This window comes from Nicotiana tabacum, chromosome 19, assembly GCF_000715075.1.
Source record: "Nicotiana tabacum cultivar K326 chromosome 19, ASM71507v2, whole genome shotgun sequence".
NCBI lineage: Eukaryota > Viridiplantae > Streptophyta > Magnoliopsida > Solanales > Solanaceae > Nicotiana > Nicotiana tabacum.
This window is the reverse complement of record NC_134098.1, coordinates 2,548,586-2,554,624: the sequence shown is the minus strand read 5'-3', so window position 1 is coordinate 2,554,624 and position 6,039 is coordinate 2,548,586.

Below are 6,039 nucleotides of genomic sequence, written 5' to 3'. Positions count from 1 at the left end.
CTCATCGGAGTCAACCGGCAGAGGTTACAATCGAAGAGCCTCTCGAACCCCTCCGAGCCGAGGAGAACGCTCCAAGCGAGTCATTTGGGGCAGCAGCGATCGAGGATTCGCCTACCTTTCCCGCATTTTCCGCAGGGGTGATTCGGGAAGCTCAAGCTCTGGGAGCCCTTGATCTAGACAGGCTTCACGATGAAGAAGATCCATTTCGTGACATGTTTACTGGTATCGAGGATGTTGCCGGGGCCGGTGATGAATCAGATCTTTTTCACGGATTGCGGCAGCCTTTGAATCAAGTGAGCCTTTAAAATTATTTTGTCAGTACTGCCTTTATGTTCGTTTTTCGTTAACTTCGCTTCTTGTTTCTTTGTAGGTAGCGGCAGTTCATCGAGAACAATGTTCTCATTCCCAGAATGAGCTGCATCGATACGCGGCCGACCTGCACCGCGCTACTGACGAGAGGAACTCCCTTAGACCTTCCTTAGGGTAGAGAGAGGAGAAAATAAAAGACCTTCGGGCTGAGCTGTCCAAGGCTGATTGAGATCAGAATGATTTGTCTGAGCAGGTAATAGCTAACATTTCGGTCTCACAGCTGCAGCAAAAAATCGAGATGATCGGGAAGCTTCGTGAGGAGGTCGACGTGATAAGGATGGAGTCCTTGCGGTGGAAAGAAGGTATGGACCGCTTTGCTGCAGAAAAAGAGACCGCTCGAGCCCAGTTATCGTCGTCTGAAATCCAACTTCAGAAAATAAAGGAAAAAGGCCTGGTTCAAGCAAGAAGAATTGAGGAGCTTGAAGCTCGGTTGGCCTCTGTACTTACCAAGGCCGAATCCGATGTTGAAAAGGCAAAGATCGATGCAGATGCGCTCGTGGTCGTCTATCGGGCCGATGCTGAAGCTGCCCAAGTCCAGGCAAGAGAGGCAACCGAATCCGCCGATAGTCGAGTGCATTGGCTCACCGAACTTGCTAAGTGCCGATCCAGAAGGGAAACTCTCGAGGAGATTCATGCTCACGGCTTCGATCTCGCGAAAGAGATAAAAAGGGCAAAAGAACTCGAAGCTGATGCTGAAGCTCTGGTTTTTTATGGTGATGACGACGACGATGGGAGCAAGAGCGGATCCGAAAATGGGGGGGAACCTGATAAAGAAGAGACCGCTCCCGGTCGAGAAATTTAGTTCTTAGTTTTTACGTTGCAATCACCCATGCAGATAAATTTGTGTATAGACATATCTCCCATTTCGCCGATTTGCTTCTGTTTTTGTTTCCCGTCTTGCGAGGACTTTATTTGCCTTATGAATGTTTCCACAATGTTTTAAACAACTTAATAAAATTTGGACCTCGTAGCCTCTGTAACCGAGCGAGCGTTTACTCAAACTTGGGGCAATGTAGCCCTTTAGGCTTACTAGTTGTCAATGATTCGATCTTGAAGAAATATAGCCCATGGGAGTAATGGTCGAGCGAGTTTTTGCTCGGACTCGAAAATGTAGCCCATAGGCTTAGTCGAGTGAATGATTCGAACTCGAATTAATGTAGCCCGTAGGCTTAGTCGAGTGAATGATTCGAACTCGAAGAAATGTAGCTCATAGGCTTAATGGTCGAGTGAGTGTTTGCTCAAACTTGAAATAAAAATAGCCCGTAGGCTTGGTCGAGTAAATGATTCGAACTCAAAGTAATGTAGCCCGTAGGCTTAATGGTCGAGTGAGTGTTTGCTCGAACTCGAAATAAAAATATCATGTAGGCCTGGTTGAGTGAATGATTTGTACTCGAAGTAATGTAGCCCGTAGGCTTAATGGTCGACTGAGTATTTGCTCGAACTCGAAATAAAAAATAGCCCGTAGGCTTGGTCGAGTGGATGATTCGAACTCGAAGTAATGTAGCCCGTAGGCTTAATGGTCGAGTGAGTGTTTGCTCGAACTCAAAAAAATAAAAATAGCCCGTAAGCTTGGTCGAGTGAATGATTCGAACTCGAAATAATGTAGCCCGTAGGCTTAATGGTCGAATTGTATCTTAATTCTGATTGCACAATAAATCTCAAAATAGAGGAATTTTCATTGGATATAAGATGCCGATAAAAAAGAGAACTTTCTTCGCACGTTATTAAACGCCTAGGTTCGGGCCAATCTATATGAGCATGGTTTGCTTCGACCATTTGGCTCTTTACAGTTTTTCCTATTGGGACCCTGTTTCTGTGAAATAGCTTTCTTGCGGGACCTCGGATATTGTCATAAATGTTGCACGACCAATGGTTGCCTCATTAAAAACCTTGCCAAAAAACCCATTTGGGATAAAACCGGTCTAAGGGAAAAAGAGTGCAACACGTGCTTTTTAGCGAGAGATCCGTCCCTATTCGGACTTCTACAGGGGTCGGTTTCGAGATATAAACGAATATGGAAAGGTTGTACCTTAGCATTAGTATCGTTTTAGATATGATACATTCGAGCTGCTTGATAGCTGTTTGCCATTTATAACGCCGATCCTGTAAGACTTCTTTCCGATGTCCTCGAGTACCTGATATGGTCCTTCCCAATTCGGTCCTAGCTTTCCTTCATTCGGATTTCGGGTATTGATGGTAATTTTTTCTCAATACTAAGTCCCTAGGCTTGAAATGGCGGAGCTTGATTCTTCGATTATAATATCTTTCGATTCGCTGCTTTTGGGCGGCCATTCGGACGAGAGCAGCTTCTCGTCTGTTGTCTGATAGTTCGAGGCTTGTATTCATAGCCTCGTTATTTGATTCTTCCATCGCGAATCGAAATCTGGCACTGGGTTCACCAACCTCGACTGGTATCAATTCTTCAGATCCATATACTAAGGAGAACGGGGTCGCCCCCGTACTGGATTTTAACGTTGTCCGATATGCCCAAAGGACTTTGGGCAGGATTTCTCTCCATCTCCCTTTAGCATCATTCAACCTCTTCTTTAAGTTTTGAATGACAGTTTTGTTTGTTGATTCGGCCTGCCCATTCCCACTTGGGTGGTATGGCATCGATAGTATCCTTCTTATCTTGTGGTCTTCGAGGAATCTTGTTACTTTGCCGCCAACGAATTGTTTTCCATTGTCACATACTATTTCTGCGGGTATCCCGAACCGGCATATGATATGATCTCAAATAAAGTCTATAACTTCTTTTTCTCTTATTTTCTCGAACGCCTGCGCTTCAACCTATTTAGAAAAATAGTTAATCATAAACAAAATGAATTTGGCTTTACCTGGGGTCGATGGCAGAGGGCCAACAATATCCATTACCCATTTTATGAATGGACACGGGGATAGGACTGAGTGGAGTTGCTCTCCGGGCTGGTGGATCATCGGTGCGAACCTTTGACATTTGTCACATTTACGAACAAATTCCTTCGTATCTTTGCCCATATCGATCTAATAATACCCTGCTCTGATTATTTTTCGGACTAATATATCGGCTTCAGAGTGATTCCCGCAAGTACCCTCATGCACTTCCCGTAGGACGTAATCGACATTCCCCGGACCCAAGCATACCGCTAACGGTCCATCGAACGTTCTTCGGTACAGCATTCTGTCTGAAGCCAACGTGAATCGAGCAGCTTTGGTCCGTAGGGTTCTGGAATCTTTAGGGTCCGATGGGAGTTTTCCACTTTTCAAGTATTCAATATACTTGTTTCTCCAATCCCAGGTTAAGCTTGTAGAATTTATTTCTACGTGACCTTCTTCGATTACCGATATCGAAAGTTGAACAACATTCCCCGAGCCCGTATCATCTTCCTCGACCGATGACCCCAAATTTGCAAGCGCATCGGCATCATTATTCTGTTTTCGTGGTACATGCCGTAAAGTCCATTGTTTGAAATGGCGCAAAGTGATAATCAGTTTATCTAAATACCTTTGCATTCTACCTTCTCGAACTTCGAAGGTTTTGTTTACTTGACTCACCACCAACAAGTAGTCGCAATTGGCTTCAATGACTTCTGCTCCCAAGTTTCTAGCTAGCTCGAGACCTACAATCATGGCTTCATACTCGGCCTCGTTGTTAGTCAACCTGATAGTTTTAATAGATTGCCTAATAGTGCTACCCGTGGGTGGTTTCAAAACTATGCCCAGCCCGGACCCTTTTACGTTCGAAGCCCCGTCCGTAAAAAGGATCCATACCCCTGATGATATACCTGATTTCAACAGTTCCTTTTTGACTTCGGGTACGAGGGCTGGTGTGAAATCGGCCACGAAGTTTGCTAAAATTTGAGACTTGATGGCCGTGTGGGGCTGATATTCGATATCGTACCCACTGAGTTCGACGGTCCATTTGGCCAGTCGGCCTGATAACTCGGGTTTGTGAAAAATATTATGAAGCGGGTAAGTGGACAATACACATATGGGATGACATTGAAAGTACGACCTTAACTTTCTTGAGGCGCTTATCAGTGCAAATGCCAATTTTTCTAGGAGCGGATATCTAGTTTCCGCCTCTCCTAAGGTTCGACTCGTATAATAAACGGGGAATTGCGTACCTTGCTCTTCTCGAACTAGGACACCGCTTACGGCGACTTCCGACACTGCCAAGTACAAACAAAGTTTCTCGTTTGTTTTTGGAGTGTGAAGCAGTAGTGCGCTTGATAGATATCGCTTTAGTTCTTCTAATGCTTGTTGGCACTCCGGGGTCCAAGAAAAATTGTTCTTCTTTTTGAGTAGAGAGAAAAATTTATGACTTCGATCAGATGATCTTGAGATGAACCGGTTTAAGGCGGCAATCCGACCCGTTAGCCTTTGTACGGCCTTCACGCTATCCTCAACGACGATGTCTTTGATGGCCTTGATTTTATCGGGGTTAATCTCTATTCCCCGATGTGACACCATGAAGCCGAGGAACTTGCCCGAACCGACTCCGAAAGCACATTGTTCGGGGTTGAGCTTCATGTTGTATTTCCTTAAAATCTCGAACGTTTCCTGCAAATGAATTAAATGGTCCTCTGCGCGTAGGGACTTAACTAACATGTCATTAATATAAACTTTTATTGATTTTCCTATTTGTTCTTCGAACATTTTATTTACTAGGAGTTGGTAAGTAGCCCCTGCGTTTTTTAGCCCGAAGGGCATCACATTATAACAATACGTTTCATATTTGGTGACAAATGAAGTCTTTTCCTGGTCCTCCGAGTTCATCTGGATTTGATTATACCCGGAATAGGCATCGAGAAAAGTGAGGATCTCATGGTCGGTCGTGGCATCGATCATGCGATCGATATTGGGCAGCAGAAAGGAATCTTTGGGACATGCTTTGTTCAAATCCTTATAGTCCACGCACATTCTAAGTTTGTCTCCTTTTTTAGGGACTACAACTACGTTGGCTAACCATTCGGGATATTTCACCTCCCGAATGGACCCTACTTTGAGAAGCTTGGTTACCTCGTCCTTTATGAATGCGTGCTTTCTAACAGACTGGGGTCTCCTCTTTTGCTTCATCGGTCTGAACCTGGGGTCCAAACATAGCTGATGCATCGTTATGTCCGGCGGGATCCCTGTTATATCTAAATGGGACCAGGCAAAACAATCAATGTTATCGATAAGAAATTGAACGAGTTATCCTGAGTTCAGGGCTCAACCCCGTTCCCAAGTATACCTTTCGCTCGGGCCGGTGCTCGATTAATATGACTTGCTCTAGCTCCTCGATCGTCGATTTTGTGGCGTCGGAGTCATCAGGAATCACGAAAGATCGAGGGACCCTTTGATCACCATCCTCTTTGATTTTTTGGTTGTCTGGTTGGGTTGAAGCCGATGTCTGTGATTGCTATTTGGTGTCCCGTTCTCCTTCCGGGCCCGATCCTTTTATCGGCGAAAGTGAGGACACTGGTTTAGCTTCGTCGACGGCGAACATTTCCTTTGCGGCTGGTTATTCTCCATACACCATTTTCACACCTCCCGACGTCGGGAATTTGAGGGCCCGGTGTAGGGTCAAAGGCACAGCTCTCATGTTGTGGATCCATGGCCTTCCGAAAAGGGCGTTATATCTCATATCGCCTTCGATCACGTGAAACTTTGTTTCCTGGATGGTTCCGGCCACGTTTATTGGTAGGA